This window comes from Macaca mulatta, chromosome 9 (genome assembly GCF_049350105.2).
Source record: "Macaca mulatta isolate MMU2019108-1 chromosome 9, T2T-MMU8v2.0, whole genome shotgun sequence".
Classification (NCBI taxonomy): Eukaryota; Metazoa; Chordata; class Mammalia; order Primates; family Cercopithecidae; genus Macaca; species Macaca mulatta.
In genome coordinates this window covers 114000450-114020528 of record NC_133414.1, presented here as the reverse complement: position 1 = coordinate 114020528, position 20079 = coordinate 114000450, and the positions used below count along the sequence as shown (strand labels likewise).

At 40.9% G+C, this 20079-nt stretch overlaps 1 protein-coding gene across 9 annotated transcripts in view; it reads left to right on the top strand.

Annotated features, from left to right (window-relative positions):
* ARMH3 (armadillo like helical domain containing 3) overlaps nucleotides 1-20079 on the top strand; it is a 234021-nt gene that overhangs the window by 146255 nt on the left and 67687 nt on the right. The window lies entirely within an intron of this gene.

Below are 20079 nucleotides of genomic sequence, written 5' to 3'. Positions count from 1 at the left end.
TTTCTCTTTAGGTCCACAGTCTCACTTTATTATTTCTGTAAATATGTATTTATACAGCAAAGGCCTTGGGTTTGCACTTGTGCCATTAGTAATTGATTTGGATCTCCTACCTATAATTTTATAGTATGGTAAATTAACTTTAATTTTTAATCTTAGCTTTAACTTTTTATGGGTGTCTAAAATGAGTCATCTGACATATGTCCTTTATTCTGCTAAGCTTTTAATTAGCAGGACCTACCATATGCTATTTCCAATTTCTTTAGGTAAGCATCAAAATTATGGGAAGAGAAAGATTGAGAGGGGGAGAGTGAATGAGAGGCAGTGTAGAAGAAAGGTATTTCCAGTGGACTCATTCTATAATGGGGTCGTAGGGATGAGAGGGGGCTAGAGTCTATACATCAATCCAAATCCTATCATTCCTGGGCATTTGCTCTTTCCCAGCCAGCTCTCTCGAGCCTCTGGCTCTCTGGAGATGGGCTGCTTTGGCTGGCATAACTATCCCTGATCCTTTAGGGTTGTGCTACTCCCTAATTATTATTAATCCCAAGGTAGGAAAGAAAAATTTGTTTTCGCCTGAGAAAAGGTTAATTTTTTTTCCCAAAGGAATTCTTCCTAGGAAATGTAGCCATTGAATTATAAAATACTGGCTACTAATTATAACTTTTATAAGGTCTAGCCACAAAGTGTATAAATAGGCATAGTTTAGGTCCCTAATTCCTTTCTCTTTTCTATTCTATATCTAGGGTACTTAAAAAATAAATTATTTTAAAACCATGTGCAGTTTTTCATCTTATCCCTTATTTTTCCCTCTCCACATATCTTTCCCAAAAGTTAGAGTAGAGCTCTGGTCATATAACTCAGATGTTCAGTCACTCTAAATTCGCATGTTTGGCTGCATGTGGTGGTTCACACTTGTAATCCCAGCGCTTTGGGAGGCTGAGGCAGGAGGATCACTTGAGGCCAGGAGTTTAGCCTGGACAACATACAAAAAATAAAAAATAATTAGCTGGGCATGGTGGCACCTGCCTGTAGTCCCAGCTGTTCTGGAGGCTGAGGCAGGAGGATCACTTGAGCCCAGGAGTTTGAGGCTGCAGTGAGCTATGCTCACACCACTGTACTCCAACCTGGGCGACAGAGTGAGACCTTGTCTTCAAAAAATAAAATAAAATAATAAAAAATAAATTATCAGGTTTATATCAGAATGGCTAAGGTAAGAGTTCGTCTTTTCTATTGGGCCTTGCCCCTGCACGTTAGTAGTCCCTGGATCACAGAACCTTAAACACTGAAAGAACGTAAGAGGCCCTCTATGTCAGTCTCCTTCCCAAAGCATAAATCTCATTTGTTGGAGATATATTCAGCTTCTGTTTGAACACTTAGAGAAATAGTGCTTAATACTTTAGGTTCCAGACCATTCATTCTTTTTTTTTGAGACAGAGTCTTGCTCTGTTGCCCAGGCTGGAATGCAGTAGCACGATCTCGGTTCACTGCAACCTCCGCCTCCCGAGTTCAGGTGGTTCTCTTGCCTCAGCCTCCTCGAGTAGCTGGGATTACAGGCACCTGCCACCATGCCCAGCTAATTTTTTGCATTTTTAGTAGAGATGGGGTTTCACCATGTTGACCAGGCTGGTCCCGAACTCCTGTCCTCAGGTGATCCGCCCACCTTGACCTTCCAAAGTGCTGGGATTACAGGTTGAGCCACGGCCCCCAGCCCAGTCATTCTTTTAAATGATGAGTATCTCATATATTGCAGTCTTTCTCTTTATAAGCTGAACCTGTTGATTCCATTTCTACCTTTAGTTACAACACTAAAAAATTTTTCCCTGTCTTCTAGATGTTAACTTCTTCAAAGGACTAACATGTGTACTACTGCTGAACATTCTTTCTCTCTCAGTTATTCTTCATATACAGTGGTTTCAAAATCTCTGACACACTGTGATTGTCCTTTGGATATATTCTAACTTCTTAATTTATCTCCTAAAATATGGTGTTAGGGTGTGCCTTACACCAAATTAAGCATTCAGTGAATGTTTCCTGCATTGAATGACATCTAGAACTGGATCTAGATATGTAGCTCAGATTACAAGGAGACTATTTATATGCATGATATGGGCATATTTTATTTACAGCCTCCAATTGCATTATGTTATTCAGCAGCTGAATCACATTGTTGGTTCATAGCAAACTTGAGTCTCACTAAACCTTCAAATCTGCTTAAAGTGACCTGCCTTCAAGCTAGTTCTCTCCCATCCTCTACTTGTTCAGTTGATAGTGGTATTTTGTTTTGGTTTGTGTGGTGCTGCTTTTTATTTTATTTATTATTATTATTTTGTTTTGTTTTGTTTTTCGAGATGGAGTCTCGCTCTGTTGCCAGGCTGGAGTTCCGTGGCATGATCTCGGCTCACTGCAACCTCTGCCTCCCAGGTTCGAGCAATCCTCCCGCCTCAGCCTCCCAAGTAGCTGGGACTACATGTCCGTGCCACCATACCCAGCTAATTTTTGTATTTTTAGTAGAGGTGGGGTTTCACCATGTTAGCCATGATGGTCTTGAACTCCTGACCTTAGGTGATCCGCCCACCTTGGCCTTCCAAAGTGTTGGGATTACAGGCATGAGTCGCTGCGCCCTGCTGTATTTTATTTTATTTTAATACTACTTGCTTATTATTTAAAAAAAAAAAAAAAGTAAGCACGCTGGGCATGGTGACTCACGCCTGTAATCCCAGCACTTTGGGAGGCCGAGGCAGGCAGATCACAAGGTCAGGAGATTGAGACCATCCTGGCTAACACAGTGAAACCCGTCTCTACTAAAAATACAAAAAAAAAAAAAAAAAAAAGCCAAGCATGGTGGTGCACGCCTATAGTCCCAGCTACTTGGGAGGCTGAGGCAGGAGAATGGCATGAATCCGGGAGGCGGAGCTTGCAGTGAGTTGAGATCTCGCCACTGCACTCCAGCCTGGGCGACAGAGCGAGACTCTGTCTCAAAAAAAAAAAAAAAAAAAAGCAATGCAGAAAAGCACAAAGACCAAAGTAAAATAAAACGATCTAAAATCTCACCCTTCAAGAGAGCTACTATTGCTATTTTGGTGAATCTCCCCTCTAAACATCTACAGTTCACTTTTTTTTTTTTTAAACTAACCTATATGCAACACTTTATTTTTGTTAAATGTATTTTGTTGGTTTTAGCCCATCATTCTAGCTTCTCAGGGTATTTTTCAAATCCTGATTACGTCATTCTGTGTATTGGTTATCTTTTGCAACTTTGTGTCATCAGCACATTTGATAAATACGCCTTCTAAATCTTTACCCAGATGCGTTGATCTATTCCTGACTCTCCTACTGATTTGGTGGATAATTTGGGACTAATCTCTCCCCTTTCTGGGCTTTGGCCTGCTGTTATATGAAATGGCCTTGAAGACTGAAAAAATTCCTTAAGAATCAACTGCAAAGCTCTTTATGAAGAATGAATTTGTGAAAAAATCTGTGGTTGGGGGAATCATCAGGGCTAGACTAGAAAAATAAGACTCTTTTATGGAAAAATCAGGGATGATAACCTTCATAGGGTGGTTTAAATCTTCCTGTAGCCTCCTACTCTCCCAAAACCCCCATGGAGGGATTCACCAGTTGGATAATTTTTAAAAAAATAAAATAAAATAAGATTGTAGCAAGCATTAGTTCTTTTGTTGAGAAATTAGAACATAACAGGTAAAGGGCAGTAAAAAAATATATTTTTGGAGTGAGAGTAGGTGAGAGAGCTTTACTGAGAAAGAAGACGCTCTTCACTATTTTCTCCTTTAATTAATAGTAAGCTTGGGGGTCACAAAACAGGCTCTTCTGAGTTGGGGTGTTAGGGAGGGAAAAGTGTGCAACTCACTGCTGCTTGCAAGTTCTCCCCTAAACAAGCCTTGCTAGTGCATGCATTTCTCTGCATTCTTAAAGAAGGTGTGATAATCTGAAACTGAAACTAAGGCAGCATTTTAAGCAGGCAATTAATGACATGGTAAGATTTTTTAGCTCCAGTAGATTAATTGTTAAATGAATTGTGTCTGCATTTTACTGTCATTTTACTCTGCTATCAGCCTAATTATAAATATAGTGTTACATAGTGGAAGATAATAATAAGCAGAATTATGCACTCAGTGATCAGATTTCAGGAATTTCTAACACTGAGGAAAAGATTTTCTTCTTAAACTGTCTCTTGCTGTTCTTTTTATGTAGGTTTTGATTAATTTTACCTCAATTATACATTTCTCTCTGGAGTCCAGATATTGTGCATGTTCTAACAAAGTGGGCTCCTGTTGTAAGGTTTAATGAGAGTTTTTGTTCTAATTGGTTTCTATATAATTTCTTTTAAAACCACTAACATGTGAGTGGGATGTCAAACATGGAATGTACTAATGCATTTTCACTACCCAGTGTACTGAAGGACATTAATTTTTCTCTCATTAGACAATCTCAAGGAAGCTCCAAAGACAGTTGGTTCCCATTGGTCTCCCCTCACACGCATTCATCTTGGTGACACGTCTGAAAAGGCAGCAGGAGTAGCCATCTGTAGTTGGATCTCATTTCTGACCAGTTTTGAATGTACTTCATCTTTCTTGTGGGATAATTTACTAGATAGGATTCAGATAAGGATGGATTAAAATCTGTTATTTTTGCCCAATTAATCTGAACTAATTTCCTACTTATGCAAAAAAAATGGACTATTTGATAAATTCTATTAATGAATATATGTAATAAAACTTGACATAGAATGAACATAGATGAACCACTCACCTTAAGAAATAGAAGGGGTTGGGCATGGTGGCTATATTACACTTGTAACCCCAGCACTTTGGGAGGCCAAGGCAAGAGGATCACTTGAACTCAGGAGTTTCAGACCAGCCTGGGCAACATAGCAAGACCTTGTTTCTACTAAAAATAACTTTTTAAAAATTAGCTGAGTGTAGTGGTATGCACCTGTAATAGTCCCAGCTACTCTGGAGGCTGAGGTGGGAAGATTACTTGAGCCCAGGAGATCGAGGCTGCAATGAGGTATGATTGTGCCACTGTACTCCAGCCTGGGTGACAGAGTAAGACACTGTCTCAGAAAACGAAAAAGGAATAGAATGTTACCAACTCACTGAAACTCAATTTTTATTTCTTTTTAATTGAGATACTGATATGTGGTAAAATATTAAAAATCTTAGAAGGTGTGTAACTGAACACCTTTTTAAAACTGATATATAATATTTATACATATTTATAGCATACATGTGATATTTGGTTACATGCATAGACTGTATAATGATCAAGTCAGGGTATCTTGGCTGTCCATCATCACCTCAAGTATTTATCATTTCTGTTTTGGGAACAGTTTAAGTCTTCTCTTCTAGCTATTTAAAAATATATAATACATTGTTGACAACTATATTCACCCTACTCTACTATTGAACATTAGAAGGTATTCCTTCTATCTTACTGTATGTTATATCCATTAACCAACCTCTCTTTATCTACTCTCTCTGTACCCCTGCCTTCCCAGCCAGCCTCTGGTGTCATTCTACTCTGTACCTTCATGAGATGAACTTTTCAGCTCCTACGTATGAGTGAGAACATGTGAAATTTGTCTTTCTGTGCCTGGCTTATTTCACTTAACATAATGACCTCCTTTTCCATCTGTGTTGTTGCAAATGACTTGATTTCATTCCTTTTTATGGCCAAATAGTATTCCATCATGTGTATATACCACATTTTCTTTATCCATTTGTCCATTTGTAGACACTTAGGTTGATTCCATATCTTTGCTATTATGAATAGCAGCAGTAAACATAAGAGTGCAGGTATCTCTTTGATATAGTGATTTATTTTCCTTTGGATAAATACCCAATAGCGGTATTCTAAACAGCTTTTTATATATGTATACCACCTATGTAAATCACCATCCAGATCAAGACATAGAATACTAGAAAGTTCACCCTAGGAAGTTCCTTCACGACCCTTCTTTTCCAGTCAGTAGTCCCTTTCCCCAGAACTATGCCCTCTCCTGACTTCTGTCACCATAAATTAGTTGTACCTGTTCTGGAACTACATATGAACAGAGTCATATAGTGTGCCCTCTTTTGTGTCTGACTTCTTTCACTCAATATCAGGTTTTTGAGATTCATCTACTTGGTGGTATATATCAGTAGTTCAATCCTTTTTAAAAATGTTTTAAGATTTTAAATTATGGTAAGAAATATAAAATTTGCCATCCTAACGATTTTTAAGTTCGGTAGTGTTAAGTATATTGACATCGTTGTGCAACAGATCTCTAGAACTTTTTCATCTTGCAAAACTGAAATTGTACTGATTAAACAACTCCCCATTTTCCCCTTCCCCAGCCCCTGCCAGCCACCATTCTACTTTGAGCCTCTATAAATTTAACTATTTTAGATACCTTATAGTGGAATCATACTGTATTTATATTTTTGTGACTGGCTTATTTTACTTAGCATAATATCCTCAGGGTTCATCCATGTTGTCGCATGTGTCAGAATTTCCTTCCTTTTCAAGGCTGAATAATGTTCCATTGTATGTATATACCACATTTTGTTTATCCAGTTATCAGTTGGTGATAGGTGGGTTGCTTCTACCTTTTTGGCTACTGTGAATGATACTGCTCTGAGCATTGCTTGTGCAAGTATCTAGTAGTTAGTTCCTTTTTATTGCTGAGCAGTATTTTATTATTGCATTACTGTATCACAGTTTATTTATTGTTCATATTTCTTTTTCACTTGGATTCTCATAGTCTCTGATCTCACCTATCATCTTGACTGCCTCTTTCTCTGTCTTGTTTTTCTTCCTGTGCTTGTCGCCTCACTGGCCCCCCTCATCACCACAGAAAAACGTTTAAGCTCTGTAGTAGTGTAGCCTACATTGCCATTCTTCATCTTATTTCTAGAATCTCCGCCCTTATCTGTCACCTCACTGCAGCTATGCCAGACCACCTAGAGCTCTCTGGACAAACCAGAGACATTTAGAATTCTCTGGACAAACCGTTTTATAGTCCAGGCCTTTTGGATATACCATTCCTCCCTGCCTAGAATGTCCTTTCCCAACTTGTCAACTTACCCTGAAATAGTGCATTTTGAGCATCACCTCATCCTTAGAGCCAGGCCTGGCCACACTACAGCAACTATCTACTTATCTGTTATCTTCTTGACTAGGCTGTGAGCTCTTTGAAGGCAGGCAGCATCCATGTCTCACTTAATAACACACTGACTCTTTCTTGAAAATAGATAAACAAACATAGAGTTCCTCTCTCTTAGAGAAGTGAGGATTTAGGATATTGGTTGAGCCCGATCTAGGATGAGCTGGGAGTAATGGTACTTCAGTTATTGGGCTGATGGAGGGAGCCAACAAAGAAAATTCAGAGGCAGAAGCTCAGAGAAATACTGAACAAAATGCCAGGCAGACTCTCCAAAAGAGAAATTGACTGAGGGGCCAGGTAGAGGATAAGAATCTAGGTCAAGCCAGCGGTACAGCCCAGAAATACTAGAGTAAAAGGTTTGAAGGAAAAAGGTAAGGGTTAAAATCTAGAAGAAAATGCTCTAGGATAAATAGGATATCTGCAACAGCATTTCTTAAATTGTGAGCAGAGACAAGGTGGAGTGTGAAAAGCACAACTCTCCCGGTACAGTATAAGTATTGAATGTTTTATAGGATCCAGCATTGGAGGTCAAGCAGGTCAGTAAAGAACAAACCACTGTGCCGCAGCCACCAGAAGCCTGGAACTTTGCCAGGTGCTTCAGCCTGCAGGGGTATGCGAAGAAGAGAAGCAAAGCCCTCTAAGAACAGCACAGAGAGAAATAAAGTCAGCGAGAGATGGGACTATTAAGGGAAAGGTTTATAAAGTGCTGTGAGCTTCCTTGGCAGAGAAAGGGCTGTTCATCTAGTCTCGAATATAACCAAGCAGAGAGGGAGCTGGGAAGAAGGAGATATGAAGATAGCCTTGGCTAATGTGTGTCACTCGGCCTTTGAATGACCATTCAAAACATCAGCCTGTTGGTGTTCTTCAAGCTGGTGAGGCTGTTGGGGGCTCAAGGAAAATGGGTCATTGTTTAAGACAAAAAGAAAGGAAGGGAGGGAGGGGAGGGAGGGAAGGAGGGAACAAAGGAATTTCTTTGAGTTAAATCTCACTGCATTGATATGCCCCCTCCCCCTTTTTGCTTGTTCTGAAGACCAAAAGCTCTGTTTTCTTCTGCTGAGGGTCCTCCCTTTGGGGTTTTGGTAGTATCTGTGATCTGTAATTGTTACTCTTAATACTAAGTGTTTTCACAAGTCATTTATCAATTATCTATAGATTTGACTAAACCAACCTAGATTTAGATTTAGATTTAAGTTAAGCCTTCCATGCCTAGTGCTGCATACCTCTGCCCCACAAACCTGAGCTTTTTGAGTGCTGCAGGACTATAACTTGATTTGAAAAGCTGAACATTCTTTTTCATCAGAAATCATTGTTCTACTAAGCCTGACAATTCATTGTCTCCTGGACAATTTTGAGTTGGGATAACAAATTAGAGTTTGGGATACATTACAAATGATAAATGTGACTCCCTTAAAGGGAAATCCATTTGTTTTGCTTAGTGTTTCTGTGATTAATTACTTGCCAGATTAAATTGCTCCATAAAAATGCATAGTATTTTATTCGATTGCTCTTCATGGTGATTAATTAGACCATACTGTTGCTTTGTGTGTTAATTATGCTGATTTTTTTTCTGTTCTCTAGTTTAATTAATACAGCATGTATTTGAAAGACTGTTTTTAGGATGGGATACTATCTGTTTTAGGGGTATCAAAGTCGAAACTTGCTTACAGGCTGATGTTAGGGAATAACACTTCCAATTTTCTAAGTATATTCTGTATCCATGATAGGCAAAAAGTACACTATGAATGTACTTTTTGGGGAAAGCTCTTTTTGGTTTTCCTATAGTTACTAAAAATAATATACTGGATGGCCAGGTGCAGTGGCTTACGCCTGTAACCCCAGCACTTTGGGAGGCCGAGGGCAGCAGATCACTTGAGGTCAGGGGTTTGAGACCAGCCTGGCCAACATGGAGAAACCCCGTCTCTACTAAAAATACAAAAATCAACCGGGTGTGGTGGTGTACACCCGTAGCCCCAGCTACTTGGGAGGCTGAAACAGGAGAATCGCCTGAAGCCAGGAGGTGCAGGTTGCAGTGAGCCGAGATCGCACCGCTGCACTCCAGCCTGGGCCACAGAGTAAGACTCTGTCTAAAAAACAAACAAGCAAACAAAACCCCATAATATACTGGAGATTCTTGGCTCAACTGAAAATTTATTAATTAAGAACATAGAGGAGAAGCTGTTGATGCAAAATGAACTGCAAAACGATTGTAAAACTAAATGCCAGTGTGGGGGTTGGGGTGGTTGGGAAAGATTGTTATTTCCTAGGATGCTGCAGGGTGCTGATGAGGAAGTTGGGCATATTTAGCATTTTTATTAATGAACTAGGGCTGAAAGTAAAGTATTAATGAAGTTTGTAAGTGATACTGATTTGGAGGTGTTTCCTGTACCCAGGAGGGCAGAGAAATGATATTGATGGACCAGAAAGAGAAGCATCACAGAAAATAACTCAGCTGTTCCCTTGAGAAATTGCCTATCTGCTAAATAGAAATAGCGTAAATAGAGTCAGGCAGATATTTCCAAAGTAGATCTTCCAGCAATCCACTCCTAAATCTTTACCCAAATGAAATAAAAACTTGGATTGGACAAATGTTTATAGTGGCTTTATTGATACACTGTCAAAACTGTAGACAACCCAAAAGTCTCTCAACGGAGGAACAGATAAACAAACTACGGTACATCTATATAATGAAATACTATTCTACAGTAAAAATGAATAAACTACTGATACATGCAACAACATGGATTAATTCAGTTGCATTATGCAATATGAAACTATCCAGATCCAAAAGGTTACATGCTATATGATTCCATTTATATGACATTCTGGAAATGGCAAAACTATAGGGACAGGGTATAGGTCAGTTGTTTTGAGAGGCTGGGGTTGGAAGGAGAGGTTGACTACAAATGGGCACAGGGGAGCTTTTGAGGTGATGAAACTATTCTGTGTCTTGACTATGGTGGTGATTATCTGGATGTATGCATTTTTCAAAACTTGCAGAACTGTATACTTGTATCTGGGTTCTTCAGAAAACAGACCAATAAAATATACATAGTTATACAAGAGGAAATATACTATGGGAATTAGCTCACATGATTATGGAGGCCAAGTCATTTCACAATATGCTGTCTGCAAGCTGTAGAAGCAGGGAGCTGATGCTGTAGGCTTCCAGTTAAAGGTTGAAGGACTGAGAACTTGGGTGGTGCTGGTGTAAGTCCTAGAGTCCAAAAACTGGAGAACCAGGAGCTCCTGATGTCTGATGTCTAAGGGCAAGAGAAGATGGATGTCCCAGCTCAAGAAGAGAGAAACAGAGAATTTGCCCTTCCTCTGCCTTTTGTTCTATTCAGGTGGGCTTTCAACAGACTAGATGATGGCTGCTTCTATTGGTGAGGGTGGATCTTCTTTACTCAGTATAGATTCAAATGCTAATCTGTCTCCTGGAAATACCCCTGTCAACACACTCAGAAATAATGATTTACCGGCTATCTGGGTATCCCTTAATCCAGTTAAGTTGATAATAAAATTAACCATCACAACACTAAAAAGGGTAAGTTTTGTTGTATGAACGTTATTCCTTAATTTTAAAAATCAGAAAAAGAAATAGTTCTTCACAGGGAAGGGTAAGAGATTCAACTTCTGACCATAGTTTCCATACTTTATGTGTGGCTACCTTTTGAAAATAATTTGAGTGACAGGAGTTACAACTGGAGGATTTGTATTTTCTTCATATTTCTTACCAAGTCCCAGGTTTGTTTTGTTTGTTTTTGAGTGGGAGCTGGGATGGGGGTAGGTTGCTGATGGTTTTCCTTAGGTGTTTACATTATGTAAATCTGTATACTGATGAGAGGATTATTTTGAGAAGGAAAGCACAGTTAAGATCTTGGACCTCATTGATAGCCATCAGACATAGATCATTTCCCCACTTTATGGATTGAATCTAATTATTTGAGTTCTCTGGATCTGGATTTAGCTTTCGTTTTAAAGCTTTATTATTTCTTCTGTCTGGGCCTTCCTACTGTTGAACTGTGTGTTATAAGACTTGAAATAGTGCCGAGAGATATTTCTGTCCCAGAACTAACTTCAGAGACAACTTCCACTCCCCTCTGCACTTAGACTGGAACAAAAAGCTTCATCACACTATGGGCTTGTAAGGCAGATTTGCACGATATCAGGGACCCAGGGATAGGTGAACCATGAACGCTAAACTATTGCAGACAGCTACTGTGCCTTCTTCCTCCCGTTCTCCCATGTCTCCAGTGATCTGAACTGTGTGTATACAGTGTTTGCTTCTCATGGTCAACTTGAAATACCTTCCCAAATGCCAAACTATCTCTATTCAGTTGCTCAGGAGGGAGGAATACATAGTGGTAGTAGTATTGCATTACCTGCAGCAATAGTATTGAATATTGCTCTGTGGCTGCAGCTTATTGTGCTCACTGCTGACTACTTTGAGCAGATGTGTAGCCATCATTTTGGTTCAGACCGGGTAGATTACATTTAGCAAGATGCTGATTCCCTAAGTGACTTGCTAAACAAATGTCCCTGGGTCTTTCAGCTGAATGATTTTCAGCACTGGACCTGAAGAGGCTGCTGTGGCTCTCAGTCAAGACCCCATCTGTTAAAACCTCATACTGATTCGTATCCCTTTTTAGAAAATTCTGTCCCTTCTCCTCCTCCTAGTATGATAAATAATGCAGATATACTAGATGAAGTCTACTATTGCAGCAGGACTCGAATCATTTTGGTTAGAGTTGAACTAAACTAATCAGAAATGAGACTCTCAAATAGCCATCTATGTAAAATAGTTTGTTATTTTCTTATATTTATCATGTTTACCAATAATTGCAGAGTCTAGAACGTAACAAAAAGCTGCAATTAAGCTTTTAAAAATAAGTTTTAATAGGGAAATAAATTATAAGATGACATTATAAGTTTGCTTTTTTTTTTTTTTTTTTTTGGGAGATGGAGTTTCACTGTTACCCAGGCTGGAGTGCAATGGCCGTGATCTTGGCTCACTGCAGCCTCCACCTTGCAGGTTCAAGTGATTCTCCTGCCTCAGCCTCCCAAGTAGCTGGGATTACAGGAGCCTGCCACCATGCCCAGCTAATGTTTGTATTTTTAGTACAGATGGAGTTTCACCATGTTGGCCAGGCTGGTCTCGAACTCCTGACCTCAGATGATCTGCCTGCCTCAGCCTCCCAAAGTCCTGGGATTACAGGCATGAGCCACCGCACCTGGCCCATTTTGAGTTTTTGACTGGGTAAACAGGTGATAATAAAACACTGTGAGATAACGGTTTACATTAGCAGGGTATCATATCTTTTTTTTTTTTTTTTTTTTTTTTGAGATAGAGTCTTGCTCTGTTGCGCAGACAGTGGCAAGATCTCGGCCCACCACAACCTCTGCCTCCTGGGATCAAGCAATTCTCCCGCCTCAGCCTCCTGGGTAGCTGGGATTACAGGTGCCCGCCACCACACCTGGCTGACTTTTTGTATTTTTAGTAGAGACGGTATTTCACTATGTTGGCCAGGCTGGTCTTGAACTTCTGACCTCGTGATCCTCCTGCCTTGGCCTCCCAAAATGCTGGGATTACAGGTGAGCCACCATGCCCGGCTTGGGTATCATATCTTAATCCTGTGTTTTTATGCCCCTTCAGCCCAATTTACTGACTATTCATAGTAGATACACAGCACTTCATCCAGCTGGGAAATGAAGGTCCATCTTGGCCAACACTTAATTAGTCATTAATTATTTATTGTTTATTTCCTGTGTACCAACCCTGTGTCCTTAGTTTCTGACCTACATTGGTAGTACTACCACGTGGCAAGATTTCATAGGGTAGAATGCCATTGCAATTAAGACTTTGGAGGAACAGCTGAAGGCCAGGGTACAATCCTGCTGTACCCGAGTTAGAATGTGACCAGAATAGCTATACTTCCATTATAGCTCTTTTGAAAAGCTCCAGGAGATGACAGACCACTGTTTACCACCCATTATTTGCACTTGGAAAGTTTCTGAAGTGTTCCCTCCCTTTTGTGTAGTCATGGCAACTCCGAGAAGGAGGGGACCACTTTATGCACCAAACCAAACAGGTCTGCTGAGGACGTTTGCCCACTAAAATCTGGGGGCCTTTGGCTCTGGTCAAGACTGATGTGGGCCTGGTGCAGTGGCTTACACCTATAATCCCAGCACTTTGGGAGGCCGAGGCAGGAACATCACTTGAGCCCAGGAGTTTGAGATCAGCCCTGGCAACATACAAGACCCCATCTCTACAAACACATTTTAAAAATTAGCTGGGTATGTGACGTGCACCTGTAATCCCAGTTACTTAGGATGCTGAGATGGTTAGATCACTTGAGCCTGGGAGGTTGAGGCTGCAGCAAGCTGTGGTGGCACCACTGCATTCCAGCCTGGGCAATAGAGAGAGATCCTGTTTCAAAAAAAAAAAAAAAAGAGAGAGAGAGAGAGAGAGGAGAGAATGTACTTCCTTCTATGTGTCCTTTTAACCAAGAGCTTTCTCCTAGACCAAGAATTCCTGGCCAGGTGTGGTAGCTCACACCTGTAATCCCAGCACTTTAGGAGGCTGAGGCATGAGGATCACTTGAGCCCAGGAGTTCAAGACCAGCTTGGGCCACATAGTGAGACCCCCATCTCTACTAAAAATAAAAGCTTAGCTGAGAGTACTGGTGCATGCCTGTAATCCTAGCTACTCAGGAGGCTGAGGCAGGAAGATCCCTTGAGCCCAGCAGTTCAAGGCTGCAGTGAACTATGTGCCACTGCAATCCAGCCTGGGTGACAGAACTAGAACCTGCCTCTAAAAAAAATTTAAATAAATAAATAAATATTTCCTTTTTTTCCCTGTCTTTGGTATCCTTTTATAGATAATATGTACATATGGAAGTGTGTTTTGACTTCAGGTTTTTGTTTATCCATCATCTGAGAAATGCAGAATCCATTTCTGATAAAAATTCTCAGCATACTAGGAATAGAAGAGAGCTTCCTCGGTATGATAAAGGGCATCTGTGCAAAACCTACAAGCTGTCATACTTAATGATGAAAGACTGCGTGCTTTTCCCTAAGATTAGGAACAAGATGGATGTCTGCTGTCACCACCTCTATTCAGCATTATGCTGGAGGTTCTAAACAGTGCAATCAGGCAAGAAAAAGAAATAAAAGCCATCTAAATTATAAAGGAAGATGTAAACTGTCTTTACTTGCAGCAACATGATTGTCAATTTAGAAAACCTGATGGAGTCTACAAGTTACTAGAATAAATGAATTCAGCAAAGTTGTGGGATACAAGTTTGACATACAAAAACCAATCAGAAATGGTGTCTAATGAAATTTTTCTCTTTTTTAGTATCATGAACTCAGCATGTTATGTATTTCAGTTTATTATTCTTGTGCTCAAACGCTTTTTTTTTTTTTTTTTTTTTTTTGAGATGGAGTCTCATTCTGTCACCAGGCTGAAGTGCAGTGGCACAATCTCGGCTCACTGCAACCTCCACCTCCCGGGTTAAAGTGATTCTCCTGCCTCAGCCTCATGAGTAGCTGGGATTACAAGCACCAAACACCACGCCTGGCTAATTTTTGTATTTTTAGTAGAGATGGGGTTTCACCATGTTGGCCAGGCTGGTCTCAAACTCCTGACCTTGTGATCCACCTGCCTCGACCTCCCAAAGTGCTGGGATTACAGGCGTGAGCCACCGCGCCCAGCCGTGCTCAAATCATTTTCTTTGGACATTCATGGGTGTGCATTTATACTGGATTCCATGTCTTTTTTTTTTTTTTTTTTTGAGTTGGAGTCTTGCTCTGCTGCCCAGGCTGGAGTGCAGGTGCACCATCTCAGCTCACTGCAACCTCCGCCTCCTGGGTTCAAGTGATTCTCCTACTTTAGCCTTCTGAGTAGCTGGGACTACAGGAGCCCGCCACTACTCCCAGGTAATTTTTGTATTTTAGTAGAGATGGGTTTTCACTGTGTTAGACAGGCTAGTCTCGAACTCCTGACTTCAAATGATTCTCCTGCCTTGCCTCCCAGAGTGCTGGGATTACAGGCATGAGCCACTGCACCTGGACTCATGTCTTTTTTATGTTTTATTTTAGAGATGGGGTTGCTCTGTCGCTCAGGCTTGAGTGCAGTGGTGTGATCATAGTTCACTGCAACATCGTACTCCTGGGCTGAGGGGATCCTCCTGCCTCAGTCTCCTGAGTAGCTGGGACTACAGGTGCACACCACCATGCCCAGCTACTTTATCTTTATTTTTTAGAGATGGAGTCTTGCTGTGTTGCCCATGCTAATCTTGAACTCCTGGCCTCAAGCCATCCTCCTGCCTCAGTCCCCTGAGCAGCTGGGATTACAGGTACAAGCCTCTGTGTCCAGCTCACGTCTTTTTGACAAGACTCCGGTAGTCTTTGTTAGCCTTCTTGCTTTCTGGCACAAGATGTCGCAGGATCATCATCTACATTTCCTGCTCCAGACCTGGAATCAACCATTTCTTCCCAGAGCCTTCACTCCTTTTATGTGGGAGGTTTCATTATGTTTGACAGCAGAGCAGAGAATTGCAGCCTGGTACCCACTGACAGCTTATAGGGTGTCAATAAATCCCCTGAAAGTCTACCCAGAAATGTATGCATACACTCATTTTCTGAGGACTTGAACTATAGCATTGATCACGTTCTCTCTTTTTTTTTAATTTTTAATTTTTATTTTTATTTTGATACAGAATCTCACTCTGTCACCCAGGCTGGAGTGCAGTGGCATGATCTTGGCTCACTGCAACCTCCGCCTCCCGAGTCAAGCGATTCTCCTGCATCGATCTCCCAAATAGCTGGGATTACAGGCGCCTGCCACGTCATCTGGCTAATTTTTGTATTTTTAGTAGAGATGGGGTTTTACCGTGTTGGCCAGGCTCGTCTCGAACTCCTGAACCCAGGTGATCCACCCACCTCGGCCTCCCAAAGTGTTGGAATTATAGGCATGAGTCACTGTGCCCGGCCCACATTCTCATTTATTAACCAAAAAAAAGAACTGAATGTGTGTGTACTTGGCTTGGGCTTGACCTGGATTGTGAGAAAATCATCCCCTTGTATTACACCTTGAGGTTTTGGGTTTGTTTTTTTTTTTTGAGATGGAGTCTCACTCTCTCACCTAGGCTGGAGTACAGTGGCACGATCTCAGCTCACTGCAACCTCTGCTTCCCAGGCTCAAGTGATTCTCATGCCTCAGCCTCCCAAGTAGCTGGAATTACAGTTGTGTGTGCTACCATGGCCGGCTAATTTTTGTGTTTTTAGTAGAGATGAGGTTTTGCCATGTTGGCCAGGCTGGTCTCGAACGCCTGACCTCAAGTGATCCGCTCATCTCGGCCTCCCAAAGTGCTGGGATTACAGGCATGAGCCACTGTGCCCAGCCCACCTTGAGATTTTAGGTTCTTTTTTCAAGAATTCAGAGTGTATATGGTAAATGGTGGCAAAGAACACAATCTAAATCATCTAAATACTAACTGTAATATTTACTCTCCCAGTTCAGTGCTGGAAAGCTACATTTGGAGTAGCTAGGTTATCAGACCACAGGTGTTGGAAACAGAAGCTTGTTCCCCCTTGATAGCAAATCTCCGAGATGAAGGTCAGTTTGGTTGTAATTCTTTCTTCAAGTGTCAGCAGCAGATGGTTAGAGACAGCATTTATTCACCAAGGACTAGGCATTTTGAAGAAAATTCCATTCTCCAGTGTTTCTGACTTGCCAGGGCCGCATCACTGTATTGATTTCCTACATTGAAGGCCACAGGAAGAGCAGGTAGACAAGTTACAGGGAAAACATCTGCAACAAGGTCTGCATAGCATGGTTCGATAGAAATATGTTGTGAGTCACATGTAACTTTAATTTTGAACAGATTAAATTAATTTTTAATAATTATTTTACCCAAAGTACCCAAAATATTATTCTTCTAACATATAATCAATATGAAAACATTATTTTAATTTTTAATTTTGTTGGGTACATAATAGGTGTATATATATGAGATACATGAAATGTTTTGATACAGGCATGCAATGTTTAAAAATTGTGTCATGAAAAATGGGAGACTGGGCATAGTGGCTCACTCTTGTAATCACAGCACTTTGGAAGGGCAAGGCAGGAGGATAACTTGAGCCCAGGAGTTCGAGACCAGCCTGGGCAACCTGATATTTACAAAAAATACAAAAATTAGCTGGGCTGGGTAGCATGCACCTGTAGTTTCAGCTACTCAGGAGGCTGAGACAGGAGGATCATGTGAGCTTGGGGAGGTTGAGGCTGTAGTGAAATGTGATTGTGCCACTGTACCCTAGCCTCAGGACAGAGTGAGACTGTGTCTCAAAAAAAAAAAAAAAAAAAGAGGAAACTTCCAACATGCCTTCCTCTGGTCTCTTTTTTTTTTGAGACAGGGTTTAGGGTTTCACTCCTGTCTCTCAGGCTGGAGTGCAGTGGTGCAATCTCGGCTCACTACAACCTCTGCCTCCCAGGCTCAAGCAGTCCTTTTGCATCAGCCTTGTGAGAAACTGGGATTACAGGTATGCGCCACCACACCTGACTAATTTTTGTGTTTTTAATAGAGATGGAGTTTTGCCATGTTGCTCAGGCTGATCTCCAACTCCTGGCCTCAAGTGATCTGCCTGCCTTGATCTCCCAAAGTGCTGGGATTATACTGCTCCTGGCCCTGGTCTCTTTTTTTCTTTTCTGTTCTGAACATAGTACTATCTTCTGCATTTCCACTCAATTCTGTGTCAATAATGTGCCTTCACTTTTAAATTTAAAAATCTTTCAATACTTACTTTTTAAAACTAGAAACAAAATTTAATTATAATTAAAACAATAGTAGGGCTGGGGTGGTGGCTCACACCTGTAATCCCAGCACTTTGGGAGGCCGAGGTGGGCTGATCGCCTGAGGTCAGGAGTTCAAGACCAGCCTGGGCAACGTGGTGAAACCGCATCTCTGCTAAAAATACAAAATTAGCCGGCATGGTGGTGCATGCCTGTAATCCCAACTACTCGGGAGGCTGAGGCAGGAGAATCACTTGAACTCGGGAGGCGGAGGTTGCAGTGAGCTGAGATCGCACCACTGCACTCCAGCCTGGGCCACAAGAGTAAAACTCCGTCTCAAAAAAAAAACAACAACCACAATGGTACTTTAATTAGCAATTTTTATTTATGTAATCATAACTGTAACTTAGTGGTTTTCAACTGATATGATTTTACCCTCTGGGGGACATTTGCTGTATTTCAGCTGTCACAACTTGGAGAAAGGAGGATATACTACTGGCATATAGTAGGTAGAGGCCAGCTATGCTGCTAAACATTCTACAGTGCCAGGATAGCCGGAACAACAAAGTAGCCCCAAATGTTATTAGTGCTCATGTTGAGAAACTGTGCTATAACTCATATTATCACATAAAATATTAAGTAAATATATTACGTTATTAAATTAATATGTAAAAAGTAAAGTCATTTTAACTGAATCCATTGACATCAACTAGATTGATGATGTATTTACATGCATTACTAGAAACAACACATGTGCCCAACACATGTACTGTAATACAGCAATAATATCTTATACAATGCAGCAGTTAAAGTGAAATATCCTGCCAAAACAATACAGTTGTATTTAGTGGAACAAAATTTAAACTACTTTAGTTTTTTTCATTTAAATTAATAAAATGTAAAATTCAGTTCCTTAGTTGCACTAGCCATGTTTCAGATGCTTAGGAGCTACATGTGGCTGGTGACTACAGAACATGTCTAGAAGAAGATCAGATATGACGGGTTGGCTGAAAAATCCTCACACTGTAAGGCAAGGGGTGGGGATGGTTGACTTGTTACTGCAGGGCTTGAAGTGTGGCATGGGAGCTGGGTTTAGCCTGGTTTCTAGAGCCACTATTTTCCTATACTTGATTTCTAAAAATAGAGAAATCAACATATTGTTTTATTAGAATACTACTCTTGGTTTTAACTTTGCATTTTCCAAGATTGGTTACTGCTGAAAAATAGGCCTGACACTGGTAGTGTAATAGATTCCCAGCTATTCCTGTATACCACTAGGATGAAACTGTGGAATCAAAACTATTATCCTGGCCCAGCGCAGTGGTTCACGCCTGTAATCCCTACACTTTGGGAGGCCAAGGTGGTTGGATCATTTGAGGTCAGGAGTTTGAGAGCAGCCTGGCCAACATGGTGTAATCATGTCTCTACTAAAAATACAAAAAAATGAGCTGAGTGTGGTGGTGCATGCCTGTAATCCCAGCTACTTGGGAGGCTGAAGCACGAGAATCACTTGAACCCTGGAGGCACAGGTTGCAGTGAGCTGAGATTGAGCCACTGCACTCCAGCCTGGGTGACAGAGTGAGACCCTGTCTCAAAAACAAAACAAAACAAAACAAAAAAACACGAAACTGTTATCCCAGTTCCTGAGCTTCTATTCACACTTTGTTGAGTGAGACCCTGTCTCAAAAACAAAACAAAACAAAACAAAAAAACACGAAACTGTTATCCCAGTTCCTGAGCTTCTATTCACACTTTGTTGAAATTAGGAAGAAAATGAAGATGTATTCACTATAACTTCTCAGTAAATACTTTCTTTTGCTTAAAAAAATACCTTTCCATAGATCTAGAAGAGCAAGGAGTTCACAATATAAGCAAATTATATCTATAACTGTATCTAAGTAGGATACACTTAAAGGAACCAAAGCTTGTTACCTTTATCAAACAGGATGTCAGGTCATCATTGGGAGACATTTAAAGCACAGTTTGGTAGCTCTCTGAGGTCTAGTGTTATGAAACTGTCTTCTTTCGGCCAGGCGCGGTGGCTCAAGCCTATAATCCCAGCACTTTGGGAGGCCGAGACGGGCGGATCACGAGGTCAGGAGATCGAGACCGTCCTGGC